At 45.0% G+C, this 16,054-nt stretch overlaps 1 protein-coding gene across 3 annotated transcripts in view; it reads left to right on the top strand.

Annotated features, from left to right (window-relative positions):
• The first annotated feature begins 13,503 nt into the window (after nucleotides 1–13,503).
• ADAMTS6 (ADAM metallopeptidase with thrombospondin type 1 motif 6) overlaps nucleotides 13,504–16,054 on the top strand; it is a 156,143-nt gene continuing 153,592 nt past the window's right edge. For all 3 annotated transcript variants that reach the window (XR_012627127.1, XM_074856398.1, XM_074856397.1), the window contains exon 1: nucleotides 13,504–13,706. The gene's annotated coding sequence lies outside the window, so the exon portion shown is untranslated. The remainder of the gene's footprint in view (nucleotides 13,707–16,054) is intronic.

Below are 16,054 nucleotides of genomic sequence, written 5' to 3'. Positions count from 1 at the left end.
TGGAAAAGAGAAACTTTTCAAAAAGTTGAATTTAGAACAAGTCTCTGTAAATGTAGTGATGGAATAGTTGGAAATCTTTCAGTGTAAGGTGTACCATTTCATCAACTTTTTTTCTCTCCTTGTAATAGTTATACTTCATTGTAGGTGGAACAAATAAGGACCTTTTTTTCCCCCGCCCCAGTTTTATGAAAGTTAAAATCTAGGCCATAGACTATAGCTTGTTGTATTCTTTTTATGGAAAGGTTTGTCAGCTCTACAAAGGCCAAAAAAAAAGAGAAAGAACCACCCCCCAACCTATTAATAAGGGCTGCTAGATAGGATGTATAAAACCTTAGAGCAAAGCAAAGCTGAGAACCTTTATTTGTGTTATTGAATGACCAGGGTAACAAACTAATTTACCAGTCAAGCATAGATCTCTCCCCAGTTTATGTTAAATCAATTCCAGTTACTCTAAATCATATTGACTTATTTGAAACAGGGTCATGAAACTGGGTCTCTCACATGTCAGCTAAGTGCTCCAGATGTGCAGTTTAACAGAAGATTGTATTTTGTCTCATTGTTAAATGGGAACATGCATGTTTTTTTTAATTGGATAAACCTCTTCCTTCTCAGCTTCACCATCCCTATTCCTAAACTCTTAAACCCAAAGAAACGAGATGAAAACTGACCATTGTAAGAGATTAATCACAGGTGGATTGTGGTGGTGCAATTCTTACCCCTCCCCGCCCCTTCTTGTTGGGCTGCTTGGTGCTAGGTGTGATTCCATCCACTTCCCCCGAGCTATACACCAATCTGTGGAGATAAGGACTGGTAACATTAATGAGCCTGGCTCCTGCCCCTCCTGATTGCTCGGAAATGGTTAAAATGGCCCATCAACTCCTAAGGGCCTGGCACACCTGTGCCTGGGATGTGGTCAAATGGGAACAATAACAGAGTTGCACATTCATGAAGCTCTTGTGCAACTGCTAGAAGGCACCAGATGGTATCTGACAAAAGTCAATTATCTTGGACCCTATAAATGGCGACCACAAGGGAGACCCCTTGAGCTCTCCTGGATCGCAGCGGGCCTGTGACCAGCATCTCCCCTGAGCTGGGACACCTCTCAGGTATCAAAACCCTTAAGGTGTCATCTGCTGCCAGAGCTGACGGAAGGCCAGGGCGAAGTCCACCCGCTCGAGTCTCAATTATTGCCTGTTGAGGAATGCCAAGGCATTGGGAGTATTTACTCTAAACTCGAGAGAGAAATTTTCCTTTGAGCTAGCTTCTCTTTCACCCGTTCTTTCTCTGCTTATTGGTGTGTGGGTACGTACTTCACTCTACTGGATCCAGATACTTTTGTTTCTGTGTGTGCGTTTGTATGTTTTGTGTTCATTCTACTGGATCCAAATACTTTTGTCCCTGTGTGTGTGTTTGTATGTTTTGTGTATATGCATATATATATGTATAAATTAAGGTACCGTTAAGTAAGTGTGAATCTTGTCATTTTAGAATCTGTGAATAAGTCGCTTTCCTTTCTTTCAGCATTTCTGAATTATTTTGTAATAATAATAAATTGCTGTTATTAATAAATCTAGATTTCTTACTAAATCATCACTGTGTCAATACTTTCATCTGCGACATGGGTATAAGCCCAAAGATCTGATCACAGGTGGGTAAGTCCAAATTTGAGGAGTCTTTATGGCCCCAAACGCAAATGGTGTATTGGAGACCTGAAAAGCATTTGGCTTGGAGAAAGACTCTTTTCTGCTAAAGCATTATTTTATTCAAGAAAAAATGTGAGTAGTATTGACTCTGAGTTAATATCAGGAGGACATTAGAATATGAATGTCACACAGAAAATCATCCCAGAGTTCTTGGTCTAAAAATACAATGGAAAATTCTCTGTTTTCTATTTAATTTCAGGGATATGCATAAGGATTCTGAACATCCAACAATAATTTTCTTTTGCTGTTAAGTTAGTATACATTCATCTCAATGTTAGTGTACATACTAAGGTTGTCTATAAGAAATTTTAATGGGTCATTCCATCTTGCTTGGACATTAAAAAGGTTTGTAAGATAATGGAAACTGGAGACAGTTACAGTCCTGTGTGTCAAAATTAGGTTGGTAAAAATAAAGAAGCCAATCCTATTTAACTGAAACCAAAAATACTTTGAGTACATTGTTCACAAAATCAGAGAATTGTGCTTCTGTTTCTATAATAGTTGCATTTTAGTATTGATGTCTTAAGTCAAAGTTGTTGGTATTTATTCATCTCCTATCCAACATCCATCAGGCTTACAACACCATGGCTAGTTTATGACATAACCTAATTTGAGATAAAGATGGCAATTTTGCAATTAAGTTTTCTCTAGAATAAATGGACATCAGAGAACTCATAAACACGTGGGTTAAATAAATGTCTGCCAAGTCACACTGCTAACCTTTGTTCACTTTAGTGGCATTTATTTTAAACAATCACAAGAGAGGGATAGAACGATTCTTCCAATGTTGGATGAATCTTATGTAGTCCCAGTAAGAGAACCCTAACTAAAATTTGTTTTCATTAAGTGAAAGTGACTATTCAGACTACGTCCCTCTTCCATTCCTTTCTAGAAAGTCTGCATTCAGTTCAGATTTGCTGGTTAAACATGCACATTGCTACAGATGACAGTAATTCATGAGACAAATGAAGCAGTGCAATTAGATGTGGACTAGCGCAGGTAACAGAGGCAAAATGATTGTTAATGGCATGTCAGGTTGGCTGTATCTGCCACTTTTCCCATCTCACTGGAACTTCATTTTGGTACTACGAAGGAAAGAAAGGGAAGGGAAAGGGAAAAAGGAAAGGATAATTTTCAATAAATTTATTGATGGCTAAGATCCCTTTCTGAATCCAAGCTGGCCAAATCATAGGAGTTCAGTGTTGAACCAGATAGAAAGCTTAGTATATAGGGGCAGGAGAAATCTAAATTTAGTAGCTGCTCTGTGCCAAGTATATAGTCGTTTTTCTTCAGGGAATTGGCTGAGTCCAAAACATTGGCAATGGGTAAGGGGAAACCTATTTTGCTTCCAGCTGGCCAGTCTACGGCTCTATAGCTCAGGGGTTTAACGTATTATGCTGCCTGATGTGGGACAATTGCCTGATGACCAAGTGTGAAGTTGGGAAATACAAACCACCTACTCTGACAGAGCTCTAGTATTTGTAGGGAGAGTCTAATCTTGTTACCAGTACTATGAAAAACTAGTTAAATATGTTTATTTTAATAAAATAACAGGAAAAAATATGGATAAGAAGTATATCCAAAATAAACTGTATTTTAAAAGGGGAATTCCTTCTATTTTGTCCTAAAGGGTAAGAAGCAGTGTTTGTTAATCATGCAAATTACCTTCTAACTATGCAGTTAATTAGTCCAAGTTAAATTTGACTGTGTTTAAAAGAAAAATCACTTGGGTAACTACTTGCTGTGAGTGCTTGTACACCTGTCTGAAAAGCTGAATCACAACCAGACAATCAGCAACAAGGGAGTCCTTTCCCCATTCTCAGCTACAAGAACTTCTTAATTGTAAATCTATAGTGCTTGTAAGTTCACTACCATCAAACCACTCCAGTGTTTCAGAAGATGCTTATTCAAAAACAAAGATGAGAAAAGTTAGGAATCTGCGTTTAAACAGATACTCTAACCATAAGACAAGATCAGTTTGGGTTTTTTTAATGTAAAGCATTATTTTTTGGAAATTATAAATAATTAATTTAAATAGTAGCCCTGCTCACCCTCCCAATGCCAGCATATGCACATTTTACGTTTATATATACATACATGAAACATCTATATTTATATGTAGACCTGAATAAAACAGTTTAAATTTTTTAATATGCATTGGAATCACTAACTCTGTGTGGCCTTGCCAATTAGTATAAGTAAACTGTTTCTCATTTGTGCAAAGCTGTTTAATAAGCTAAGAGGTAATGGCCACTGGATTCCACACACTATTAATATTGCACATACTTACCATTAATATTCATAACACATCTCCCTGAACAGGATCAGAGAGGGAGATAGAATTACGGTAGCCCTGATATATATTTCATCCCACTGCTGATGGTGGTTCGTTGTTGATGGACAAAGCACAGCATTTATTATCATTGATCAGAGTGCCATTGTCTCACCTGAAAACAGTTAAGATTCAATGTGTATATTACACACTCAAGTGTTTCATAACTGAGAAAACACAAAAAGTAATGATAGTCATATTTTTCTCCAGCTTTGTCACACTGAGTCATACAAGATTCATTCCTGTGTTCCATGTAAAATACATACACAAAACAAATGGAAGAACTTCTGAGATGCTTAAAGGCCTAAATGTTAGCAAGGGGCAGAAGACACTTTGGTAACAACACGTCCACCCTGGCATATTTACTAGGACATATATCATGTTTAATACCACAACATAACGAGGGTTTTTCTGAGAAAAACATTCGTAATATTTAATCATACTTCATAGAGAGTGTGGGTATTTTGTCACCCAGAGTTCTGTTCTCAAGATGAAAAAATCCTTTTCTGCACATCATATTTCATCAAATTCCCCACATTTTTGAACTAAAAATAGTAAGAAATAAAAGCACCTAGTCTCTGTCTTTCTTAGTTAGAGAGCAGTTATTAAACAAAGAAGCTTAAAACTTTCTATCTTCAAAACTACAGTTGGACTTCAGAAGAATTATAGTAATTTATTTTATGCTCCATCTTTGGTAAGAAAACATGTAGTTGGTAAGAAATTTTTGTGTAGTTTTATTGTAGAGCAGTGTGCGAGGAATGGTAGGCTGCCCTGCCTATTCTGAAAGTTTTGCATCAGCCATTTCAAGCTTCTGAGTTTCTTTTTTCCATGGAGTCTCAGAAAAAATCTTTGCAGAGATACTGCACAAAATGAATTCCCTGGTATTCTTTTGCAGTTAATTTGTTTCATCCCCCAAAAGAAAGACCCCAATAAAAGAGTATCCATTCATGTGCAAAGGTGAGAATCTGGGGCAGAACAAGAGCAAAGGTTATTATTCCTACACCCTCCCCCAAGTCTATTCAGAGAAAATCCTGTTTCTCACCTCTGCAAGTCAGACACTGTATCTGGGGACAGAGAAAGAGAATGGCCCAGGGACAGCTATTCGAAAATGAGAAATAAAATTGCTCTGTGTCTAGACTTGAAATAGAAATGACAGGCTATACCCACAGATGATGCATAAAATTAATGATACTTTAGAAGAGATATGATCCTAGGCTAGGGAAATAAGCAGTCTTACAATGGTAGAAGTAGCTGTAAAATACCCCATTTTTATAATTACTAAAATGTACATTAGCCTGATTTAACATTTGTACCAGCTGAACTGAAGGGGTGATATTGCACAAATTTAAACTATTTGAGTTATGTTAGATCCTTGAATTATGATGTAATTAATGCTTAATTACACCTAGGCCTCTTGTAGTTGCATTTGATCTCTTAGCAAATACCAACCATATCTGGGAAAATGCAAATCAAAACTTTAAACTTCTGCACTGCTCAGATTGAGCATTAACTGGCTTAGGAAACAGACAAACCTTTAAACCCTTCTTTTAAAGGCAGCAGAAAAAATTCACTGTAGATACACACTTGCAGGTGGGATATCTTCATCTGTGTTTGTACTCCTTATTTGTGTACCTGATTGCCCTTTTAAATACACTGTTAAATTAAGATGGCTGTAGGTACTTACTGTTAGCCAGACTTTACACAGACTGGCAGTACTGGAAGAGTTGTGTTATGTTTATAATTAAATCTATGCAGTAAACTGTTCACGTAAAAATTTATATAGGAGCTTATTCTATTTATTGCCAGATACCTAATCTGTGGATGAAATTGTGTAGATTTACAGATGGCTGCAATTGTGGATCAATGAGCTCAAAATAAATATCCAGCATTTTCTGCAAGCCTGTAGATTTCTTTAGCTGATACTCCATTTGCTTTGAGTACTTTCATTTTGGCTGACAAATCTCTTGATATACTACTAATTAAAAAGTTTACAAAAATAATACACAGATGTCATTAGCACTAATTGAGTTTCAGGCATGGTGGGAATACAGAGAGTGGTTTTTTTCTATATAAAAAACAACAAAAACAGAAAAACTGAAGTTAGAAGTTAGTCTTTCAGGAGCTCAGAAGGTTGCTGCTAGAATCAGCTTGAATCTGTATCAGGTTCCAGTGATGACCACATGGAGGATGAGGCCTCTTTTGATCTTGGCTTGTGTGATTACAAACACAGGAACAAGTTGCTTTTCCCTCCTCCTTTGTCCTCAAACATCTGTGAACAGCCACACACCATCATCATCATATCATTGGATGGTTTAGTTATTTCATGTTAGAATGCAAAACTGATAGCATATACTGTACAAGTCTGTTGAACCATAATATTAAGCATCCTGAAAGTTTTTGAGAAAAATTGACTTACCCATTTCCAGTATAAATTGCATATTGATGCAAATGATCACTTAACGGCTATAGCAGGAACAGAAGCATGCTAAACCCAGTTCATATTTCAGTTCACAGATTGTGCCCAGAATATAGGCCTGTAACCAAGAAATGTTATCTTCTGACTCCTTAGAAACAAAAAGTTGTTTGTGATTTTAATGCACAGCTGAGTTTTCAGCAAAATGTGAAAAAAGACATTCTTAATGCTCATGTTATGACCTTTGAGCTTTTATTAAATGTCCTTGATTTTAGTTTTATCTTTAGCCTATAAGAGTACCCTTTTAACAAATAATAAACAAAAATATATGTAAGACAATGTATGTGATGAATTTTTAGTGCAATAACAGAAGATTCATAGGACTAAGTCCTATGAAAAGGTTATATAAATTTCAACCATTGTGGTATTTGCTCCTGCTCCCAGGCTTTGTATAAGTGACAGAGGGCTTTGAGAGGTTCATTTGACAAATAGCTGCGGTCATTACTAGGGGAAAAGTACTGTTCTTTTTACGGACTTTTTATTACTGTTCTTTCATGGGAGATCACTGCTCTCACAGCAGAGCGATTAAATGCAATATATGTATGATCTGGAGCTGCCTCAGTATGGAATCCAACAGCGTAGTGGACACTCTCCTTTGTATTTTGGAGGGATACCCAAAAGTTACAAGGGGAGAGATGAACATTTTTTTTTTTAAATTCTTCTTCAAACCATTGGTTTAACAGCTTTTATTAAAGATAGTTCCATTTATAAACTGTTGTGAGACAGTGTGGTAGAAAGAATGCCAGAAAACCATCTAAACTAGATGAAGTTGTAATCTGTGTCCAAAGCAGTACGCACCGTATGCTCTAGAGTCTTTAATAAATCTTTTCCAGCTATAGAGTCCAGGAATATGGAGAGTCCAATTCTTTCCATTCAAAATAAATCTGTGCTCATTTCATGATCCAATTTTACAATCTCTGACATTAGTGTGTGTATTCATGCTTTTATATAAAACATACCAAGAAAAGGGAAATCACCACATAGTTCGGCAGATGCTAAACGAGCAGTCTGTGACACTCATCAGTATGACTACTGTAACTCTCCTTCAATTCAGAAACTGAACAAGTCACTCAGGCACCTGAGACTTAATTCTGCAATGGGAGTGTCATTCCTAGAGCTGAGTGCCAGACTTCAAAATGCTGCAGTGCTCTGCATGGTAACAGCCAAGTCTTTTTGTGAGTTAATTCCAAATTTTTCATTCTAAAATCAAAATAACTGAATTCTTATGTATTTGCTAAGATTTTCTGCATAGCTTTTATATGTTTCCGTGTACACTAACCTTTGAGGAATACCACTTGCCAAATTTTTCCATACCGATTTTCCATACACATTTTCCACATATTGTACAATTTGTCTCAGCTTTGTTCTCTGTAAGTCTTACAGATTGTTCAGATCTTATGATCAACTTTCTCTGGAATTGGAAAATAACAAAACAAGAATACACTGAAAAACTATGATACATATAGCCGGAAAAAATGCTCCCTTTAAATAAACTGTTATGCCTACTGACCTAAACTTTCTGGTATCTATCTCTTGACTTGGAAAGCTGGAAACTGACAAAGCAGGAAAAAACACTCTGCCTTCAAAATAAAACAACTCTCTCATCTGAGTTACCTCTTCCTTTCTGCTTACTACTGTGAGAAACGCTCAGTTGCCAGTTATCCATAGCTCAGACAGGATGCGGTGTGAAGCACTCTTCATTACGTTCTTGCAAGACCGGGCGCCCCCATCAAGTGGACGCGCCTACCAGCCATCATGCAATGGTTTATATCCCTTTCTCCCAACCGCCAGTTCCCTCCCCTGATTCCTCATTGGCTGAGTACTACAGGGTGTACAGACTTCCCGAACCGCCTACCGATACGCCCCTTCATGTATGTGTTCATACGTCGCATGTTCATGGAAATGAACCTTGGCTTTCTCCAGGGCGGAGAAGTTAATATGCATGAGCTCATCACGCAAGAGTACTAAGATGGAAAAGTTCGCCCCAAGTCTTTCGGTATCTGCATCCATCTAAAGCCAGTTCCAAGTACTGGGTCATCACAGTTGACAAAAAGACCACTTGCCTTCTAGCCCTAGGCCAGGGATTTCAATGGTTGTGAATTGCTCTTGTTGATTGCTTTGGTGAATCGCTCCTGCCCTTCCCATCAGGCTTATTATGCGAAAACAACATTCTTTCCCTTACACTACTATTCCTGTTCTTGTGTGAAACTGGTTTTTTTTTTTCATATACTTTCTACTTTAATCTTAATGAGAAGAGGATCAGTCCATCTTATTTGCCTGCAAAATTTGAGGCCAACATCCATTCTGCTATAGGGATTCCCTACTCAGCCTGAGTAGTCTAAGATTTGTCATCGGAGGTTCACTAGAGAGAGATTTAATCTTACCCGTCCTACTGTCCATCCCTCCCACGTTTTGAGCAAGCTTTGAGCATTACTCTCACCACATTCATATTCTCTGATCTTCTCCTTGCCCTGCCTCATCTGTGTTCCACCAGGCAGGAAAATGGCCAGGACATGTGGTGTCCTGGCCATTTTCCTGCCTGGCACCTGGAGGGTGCCAAGCTTACAGGAAGTTCTCCAGTTTTATTTCCAAATCTTATACTAAAATGATCGGGTTGGTCAGGTTCACAGGGTCTTGCAGAAACAAGGAGGCTTGACTGACGATAAGCCCCGCATCAGCATAACACACAGAGCTGCTGGCAGGGAGCATCCTAGAAAAGGATGGTCTACCATCCTGCCTTTGGTAAAGCTCTTCGTATTTAAATTAAGTCAGTCTTGACAACATCCACATTCCTGGGCAGAAGTAGCCTCCAAGCCATACTTTAAGCTAAATGCATCACTGTGAATTTTGTTTTAGAGGGCCATCAAGAACAGCTCAACTCAAAAGGAGTGCATTTTCCAATTGAAAGTACACTTTGATATGAATTTTCTCTCTGAAATACAATGTGCCAGACACAATAGCTTCTACTTCTGATGGCAAATGGTTGGTATTGGGCTGAACACATGGTCCTGGGTAATTTCTAGAGATGTTTTTAGATCTCTTCCTGCAAGGGGACATGGGATTTGTAAGCAATTTGAACTCAGGGTATTTACAAGGAAAATCAGTGAAAGATACTGGATCTCAACAGCACCATTACCTTCAAGCACCCCTAGAATCTTTTAGTTCAGGGGACTAAAAATGAGACCATTTTGCACATCAAAGGCTTTTCTCTGTATAAACACAGATAAAGCACAGAACCTATAGCACATATAAATGCAAGGTTATGATGTGTTATTTTTTTCAACTATATTGTCAACCAAAGTATTTTAGCAAGTGTATTTATGTAATTTATAACTTCATTTTATATTTAATTTTTAACGAGGATTATTCTCTCACCAAACACTGCTGGAATATTTCTAAATACAATAGGTTATTACTGACAAGGTAAAAATATATCCTGGGAGAAAGCACATCCTTTGAAGCATGTCCACCCAAATGTAGAGGTAACTAGAATCTCATTTTACAGAAACGCCCTGCTCACCAAAGACTTGTAGCTTTCACTTCTATATTTATTTCAGTTAAAAGCAAGATTCCTGGAATCAACCCCAAATACCTCCATATATATCTAGCAATGTTAAATTGAGGTACAATATAAATATTTATTTAAACAAAAGTGTGCTTGCCAATCTTATCAGTTGTTGACTGACATACTAAAGGATTCAAAGACCTAAAGAGTGCTTTAGCTAACTACTTCCATGGTCAGCAAAGACTAACAAACTGGTTAAGACATGGGATAATACGCTCTGTGCTCAATAAATGTGTAATCCTGTCCAGAGCTTCTGAGACACAGTTACCCAAATGGCTTATACATGTTATTGTAATCCACAGTAGAATTCCTATCCCTGCCACAAAGACTTCTATTTTCAGCAAAGACAAATTTACAGTAAGGATCTGCATACTACTTTCCATGCAAGTTTCTTTTCTAAAGAGTTGCAGATCATAAAAAATGTATATAGATATTATTTGGGCTGATGAAACAAAAATAAAAGTCATTAAATAAGCTCACTATTTTTATCTGAATAAAGTTCAGTCTGAAAAATTATTTTATGCAGTAAAGCAAACCAGGTAAATCAAACTGTACTGGGAATTCTGTCAGAAATTCTGATCACAGATGGTCAGGAATTTTTTACCTGGTGCCAAAGCTTTTCCTGGTAATATACCAGTTTTGACAAAATTGGTACTGGAAACATTTTCTCAGCTGCAGCAGCACGTGGAGGCAAGAAAATGTAGTTGTGTGAGAGGGAATAAATGAGAGGGTTGGTCTGAGTAAGCAGTTGGGTTTTGCAGAATGTACCTTTGCTCTGCTTTGCTCTAGAGCAGGGAGTTGAACCCATGTGGGGGCCCTACTGAGACAGTGGTAAGCTGTCTTTCTTTTTACCTTGATGAGTATTTAATCAGTTATTCACAGTGGAGCAGCTCCAGCCACGGAGAGGCCAGTCTTCCACAGCACCATAGTCCTCAGCCTAGCCATTAGACTGCAGCATAAGCATTCTTGACTCGGATTCAGGCATGGTCTGATTTGAAGGCAGGTCTCCCAGATCCTATGAGGATACCACAAGCACGAGGCAATTGTCTGGAATATGTGTACGTCTGTTCAGAAGGTTATTTTTGGTTGTGGTGCAGAATGGGGAAAAAGCTCTCTCTTCACAATCTGACCTTTCAAAAGGATAGACTCCCCCAGTTTTTCATACATAACCCTGAGTTTGCAGAAGAGGTTGAGCAGAACCTGTCACAATGCCTGTCCCTGGAGACAGGCGATGCGGCTAAGGGGCATCTGGCTGCATCAGCCGCAGCTTCCTGGGTGAGCGCGGTTTATCCGTGCGATGACCTTACACACCAACGGGCTGCAGAAGCACGAACTTTGGCATTTTAACGAAAAGTACTCGCCTCATCAGTAGAAGTGCCTGTTTTAATGAAGCAGGCATACCCCGGCACTGCCACCAACGCTGCAAGAGGAGGAGGAGGAGGTGGTGGTGGAGGAAGGGCGGGCGGCGGGCGCTCCCCGCAGGGCAGGGCCGGGCAGGGCGCAGCCCCGCGCGCTCCCCCCGCGCGCCGACGCGGGATGGCGCCCTCGGCACGAGCAGCCGGCGGCGGGAGCGGGCCCGCAGCGCCCGGCCGGGACCCAGCGCTGCTCCGGGACCGCCCGTTCGGCGGAGCGCTGGCTCCCGCTGACACGCGCCGCTACCCCCGGACCACTGCAGCGCTGACGGGCGCCGCGACAGTGAAAGGATCTCACCGATACGTGTTTGTTGTATTTCGTGCGAAGTTCCAGACGACAAATGCGCCTCCCTTCTCAGGGGGTGGTTATTATTTTGCTGGAGCTACTGTTAAAGACAATTTCACATACTTACATGTGGAATCTAATTCCACCGTAGCAGTGCTCCATATTCAGAGTGCAGCGTTTATTGGAGAGGGTGCAGACCAGCCGCAGGTCGGAGTCCTCCATCTCACAGGGCACGCAGCCAGCCCTTCGTGAAGACGAGGGGCAATGCGGAGGCTGCTGACTGCAGGCTGAGCCTGTCCCTTCCATCCTCGGAGAAGCCCTGGAGTGGCGATGCCCTTGGACCTTTCCCTGCGAATCATCTCACAGGCCAACCAACCGTAACAGGGTCACCAGAAAAACTACACCTAATACCTCCCTCTCGTGAAGAAAACGCGGAGCCGCTCCGTTTGGGAAATAGCCGAAGCTTGACATCTTAAACCTAGGTTCAGGATGGACTTTCTTTTTTTCCCCTTTTTTTGGCTGTCGGAAATTGGCCGCTAGGAGATGAAGTCTCAGATGCCATCCTCCCCCCCGCGGGCCGCCAGCTGCCCTCTGCCCTCTCCACCGTCCTCCCGCTTCCAGATGGGGCTGGCTATGCCGCGACGCGGCCACCGCCTCCGGGTGGCCCCGCTGCCCCCGACCCCCGCCCAGCGCCACCCGGTTCCCCACCGCAAAAGAAAGTGAAAGCGCGGGGCTGCGGGGCAGCGGGGCAGGGCGGGCCCCGACGCGCCGCGGTGGTCGCCCAGCTGACGTAGGCTGCGCGGGCTCCGGACACCGCCCCCCCTCAGCGGGAAACGCTGTTACTTGAGTGTTTGCTTTTCGTAAGGCCCGTTAACGGGGCGCGGGCCGGGCCGCCGGCGGGGCGGGGCAGGGGCAGGGGCAGGGGCAGGGGAGGAAAAGAAGGGGAGGAAGGGAAGGGGAGGAGGGGAAGGGGAGGAGGGGAAGGGGAGGGGAAGGGAGGGGGCCGCCCCCGCCCGGCCCCCCGCCCGCCGGCAGCCTCCCTGCGCGCGCCGGCACACCGGGGCTGGGGCAGCGGTGGCACGGCCGCGCCGGCGTCTCCCTGCGGCCCGGTTGGGCTCCCGGCTGGGCTCCCCGCCGGCACCGCCGCCAGCACCGCCCCGCCCCGCGGCGCGGCGCGGCGCGGCACTGGGCGGGGGTCGCGCCGGGGACGTCCCCCCCCCTCCCCCCGCCCCCTCCGCCGCGAGGGGCGCGCGGTCTCCCCGCCCCCGCCGTTGCTCGTTCCCCCGACTGTGCCCCTGCCCCCCCCCCCCGCCGCCACGTGACGCGGTGCGCATGCGCGGCCGTGCCGCCGGCCCGGGGCACATCTGCAGGCTGACGTCAGCGGGCTCCGCGCCGTCCCCCGGGCGAGGCTGCCAAGGCTCCCGCTGCCGCCGCGCTCGGCTTGGCCGGGGGCCGGCAGCGAGAGGAGGTCTGGGGCTACTTCAAGCAAACTTTGCTGAGTCCTTCCTGTTCTGCCTGCCTTCCCTCTCCCCCCTCTCTCTCCCCCTCTCTCTCTCGCTCCCTACCCCCCCCCCCCCAAACTCAGATGATATTCACATGGTATTTTGCACAGAGGAGGCTGCTCGAGAGGAGGGCACCCGCCCCCACCCCAATATAAGCCTGTTTTTCCTTCCTTCCCCCCCCCCCCCCTTTTGTTGGAAAGACAAAATGTGCAGGGTGATAGGTTGGGGGAATTGATGGCATCCTTCCTCCTGCCAAGACAGCCCGTTTTCTAAAAACCCCTTTTAGGAAGGCTAGAGAATTTCATTCTGTTGGAGAATATAACCCTGATGGTTGCTTGCACAGAGGGGAAAAGCAGAGAGGAATACGGGAAGCGTCCTGTGCAATCTCTATTGTTTGAAACTTACTTTATATCAGAAATTGAAGATGAAAACGGTAAGGAAGATTTCACGCTATTCAATGAAACTTTTTGCTTTTTTTGTGTCCCGTATAATGGTGCGTGCAGGGCTTTGGGGAGCGGGGTGAAGTTTATATTGCATTAGGCGAGGTGGATTTGGAGTAATTTCAGAGAGAAACCTTTGAGGATGGGGGAAGGGGGTGCGAGGATTTTCAACAGAAAAGAGTAGTGATTTATGAAGTACGGTCTCGAATAGTGCAATTTTTTTTTTAGACTTTTCATACTTTCAATACTAAATCGTTGGTAGAGGGAGGAAAAAAGAATAATAAACAACAGATGAAAACCAAAGCAGCCCCCAAACCCCAGCGACAACCCACGGCTATTCGGATTGCAGTAAGTTGAGGAAGCCCCGCGTTTGGTCGTGCCGTGTCCGGCGTCGCCCGCCGCCGCGGTCAGACAAGTGCATATTTTGTGCCAGGGCTCGGGGGGTCGGCGCGGCCGCCGTCCCGCAGCCCGATGCTGGCGGGGATGTCGGGCTCTCGCCGGGCTCATCAGGAAGATGGAAGCGTGTGGTTTTGATTTACTTCGAGCCGCTTTGGATTTGCCAGACTCTTAACCCCGCGGAGCCGTGTTTATCGGTGTGTGTGTGCCTGTCTCCGCAGCGGCCTGGGGTTCAAAGGGACTTTGTTTGGTGGGAGGAGGTAAGTGGACTCTTGCTCCCTGGCGATGCGTGTGCGGATTTTGTCTTCGCTATTTTCTTTCATTGTTGTACAAGAGAGAAGAGAGAGGAGAGAGAGAGAGAGAGAGTCAGACTCTTGTTTTTATTTGGGCTGCCGATGCAACGCGTTTGGGCCAAACGCCAAGTGTCTGGGTCACACGCGTTTTATCCAAATAGATTCAGCGCTGCTGTCTGGAAATGGGCTGCTGAAAGTTAACTTTAGGATCAACTCCACCACAGCAACCAGACTCTTCCCTTCAGCCTCTCTAGGGAGGAGGGCTTTTATTTTTTTCTTTTTCCTTCTGAATTTTGAGGGATGTGTATCTGGTGACTTCCAACTTGCTTCAATACCGTTTTTCTTTTAACATTTGTGCGTGCAGACGTGTGTATATAATGTGCCTGTGTATACGTGTTGGGCTGTGTGTGTAGCCATGTATTTTTCTAGTCTGCTGGGGGGGTGTGTGTCTTTGCTTTTTTGCATCCCCCCCGCCCCCCCGCGCATGCAGTGACAGCTGACCCTTCGGCAGGGACGGCGGGGAGCCGTGGGGCGGGGGTGTGTGTGTGTGTGTGTGCTGTTCAAAGGGCGGCAGACACCCCCCCCCCCCCCCCCCCCCCCCCAGGGGGCGGCCGGCCCCGCCGTACATCAGCAACATGTTCCCCATTCTGTTCCCCACGCCTCGGTTTCTGGTTAATTCTCGGGGAGGAAGGATCAGTCCTTTCCCTTTGTACGTGTCCCCCTCCCCGTCAACCCCCGGCCCCCGTTTCTTTTCACGGAGCCCTTCCCAGCGCGTTCTGCGCGTCGCGTTTTCGCCTGGGGAGCTCCCAGGGGCACGGCTAATCCCCAGCTTTTGAAGCCCTGCAACGCTTTTCACGGCCGGCCCCGATACCTGTAATTGAATTTCTGTGATTGATGCCCGCCCTCCCCATTTCCTTGGCAACCACTCGTACTGCCGCCGCCGACGGCTGCCCCCGGCCGCGCCTCACCGCGGCGCGCCTGCCGCCCGCCCGCGCGGGGAGGGGGGCGGGAAGGCGGCGGGGGGGGGCCCATGCGCCCCCCCCTACCCCCCTACGCGGCGCGGGGCTGAGCCGCCGGGGGAGGGCGCGGTGACCCCCACCTTTCCCGCCCGCCGCTGAGCTCGGCGCTTTTCTCGCTTCCCCCGACCCCTCCGTTCAGCCCCGCGGCGTAACCCCCGCTGGTCTGCGCGACCCGGCGCTGCCGTGTCGGTTTCGTCAGCTCGGCTGCTACCGGGAGACCTCGCCGGCAGAGCTTGGCGGTTCTGTGCTGGACGGCCCTGCTGCGGAGACCCCGGGAGCGGCGGGGGACGTGGCGGTCCCCGCGGGAGGCGGCACGTGTGGTGATGCTCTTGAGAGAGCGGTCTCCTGGCAGCGAGCCTAGCCTAACACTTCAGCTACCCGCGGTTTACGGGTTGCTTTAGTTGCCCAAGGCGCCTTTGCTTAGGTGACTGGTCTGAGCAGCTTGGCTAGTCACCTCCCCACAGTCCACTTTCTGCCCCAAAGTATGTGTCTATGGCCTTTTTTCTCGTTGACTTTCAGTGGGTAGGAGGCTTACGTCACCAGTGACAGGACTGCCACTCTTGTCATCTGTGCCTCCACAGAAATGCCAGTGCCGTGCCTCTGCTTTGCCATCGGCATCCTAGATTTTGAAAA

Source organism: Strix uralensis, chromosome Z, assembly GCF_047716275.1.
Source record: "Strix uralensis isolate ZFMK-TIS-50842 chromosome Z, bStrUra1, whole genome shotgun sequence".
Taxonomy (NCBI): Eukaryota; Metazoa; Chordata; class Aves; order Strigiformes; family Strigidae; genus Strix; species Strix uralensis.
Note: the sequence above shows the minus strand (reverse complement) of the source record. Positions and strands in the feature narration are given on the sequence as shown.